This window comes from Podarcis raffonei, chromosome 14 (genome assembly GCF_027172205.1).
Source record: "Podarcis raffonei isolate rPodRaf1 chromosome 14, rPodRaf1.pri, whole genome shotgun sequence".
NCBI lineage: Eukaryota > Metazoa > Chordata > Lepidosauria > Squamata > Lacertidae > Podarcis > Podarcis raffonei.
The window spans coordinates 43,427,577-43,429,173 of NC_070615.1; the positions used below are offsets into that span (position 1 = coordinate 43,427,577).

General features: G+C 45.9%; 1 non-coding gene across 1 annotated transcript; it reads left to right on the plus strand.

The window, feature by feature from the left end:
- Positions 1 to 694: 694 nt before the first annotated feature.
- On the plus strand, positions 695 to 776 carry TRNAL-UAG (transfer RNA leucine (anticodon UAG)). The gene has a single exon. It is a non-coding gene; the product is annotated as a tRNA-Leu (tRNA).
- The last annotated feature ends 821 nt before the right edge of the window (positions 777 to 1,597 follow it).

Here is a 1,597-nt window from a genome sequence, read left to right on the forward strand (position 1 = left end):
ATTTACTTAAATATAAAATACAGGGAATACCTTCCCTGTCCCTTCACTGGGACTTGTGGCAAGTTAATTAACTAGGGCAAGAAAACAGGATGAAGCAAAGGATAGTCTCTAGTGGACGTTTTCCTCTTAACTCTGCGACCCTGGAGGAAAATGCTGGAGCACCAGCGCCACCCCGTGCCCACAATGTGCAACAACAGCAACCCTTGCAAAATAATCAGGTCCACGTTTGCAGTTCGGTGCGAGAGACGCCATTATTTACTGTATTTTTGGGCGCCTGGGGTTGCCTTCTAGGGCGCAGTTAAGGCAGAGCAATCCTAATCTCCAGACCCATTTTTTAAATATATATATATACTTTCGGAGCAGGGAGCAAACCGTGTCGGAGAGCTCGCATTTTATTTCCTTGCTCACTTAAATAAATCCACAACCTGGCAGGACATGGCAGTGCAATGAGTCTGCACGGTGGTTCCCTTTTTTTTTTTTTTTTTGCTTTTCTGCTCGGAGCAGCGGGGAAACCATCTTATCTGGCAGGAAGGGCGGCGGCGAGCAACAGAGAGTTGCAGGGGAATATTTGCTGCGAAGCTCCCTTCCTATTGCATTGAACGGGGAAGAAAAAAAAGGAAGCAAGCCGGAAGTAACGCTGCAAGAATTTCCCGACGTCCTTTATATGCCGTTCAGAGCCTCTCTGCAATCGGATGGTAGCGTGGCCGAGTGGTCTAAGGCGCTGGATTTAGGCTCCAGTCATTTCGATGGCGTGGGTTCGAATCCCACCGCTGCCAAGATAATCTTTTTATTTTTTCCCTTCTCTCTTCCACCCGAAATCTCGGTAATTTGCTCCCCGTTGTTTGGAAAGGTGATCTTGAAAGATTTTGCTGCTCTCTAAAATCCCGGTTTCTCTCTCTAGCTAGGGCGGGTTTCGGGATCGGGATAAGCTGCCGTTTGCAATGCAATTGCGATCACTGCAATGCCCTTAAGGAACGCGGCTGAGAGACCCACACTCGCAAGGTTGACGGGTGAAATTCCCTTTATACTTCGTTTTTTATTTCGTCGTTTCCCCCCGGGGACTGAAAATACTGCTCTCTCTCGCTGTTCTAAAACAGGCCTGACATGCATATCAGCCCATTCATTGCCTAGACAAAAACCACGCGTTTTCAATGGGGAGAAGAGCGAAAGACGGTGAACTAAATATATACGAACTGCAAAACCATGCAGGAATGGAACGACATGCCCATTTCGGTTGTCGCTTTCGATTCTCTCCGTTGCTCATTTCCCCAGTCCTCAGTTCTCCTTATTTCTACAGCAATTTCTTATTTAATTAAAAAAAAACCCAAAACATTTAAGGGTTTTAGTGCAAATTTCTCCTAAAAATACCGCTTTTTGTTCGTATGTGGGTTTTTGACTAAACCACACATTTTTGCAATCAGTTTCCCTGAATACAATGCATGAATTTTGTATTGCTTCGGAAAGGGTGATATTGATAAATCCATCTTTGAATGGAAACCGAACCGAATTTCTTCCCCATCCCTACTTGGAAGTAAGCCCTGCTGAATTAGAGCTCACCTAGGGACAGCAGGAGGCAGGATTCCTGCATTGCAGGGGG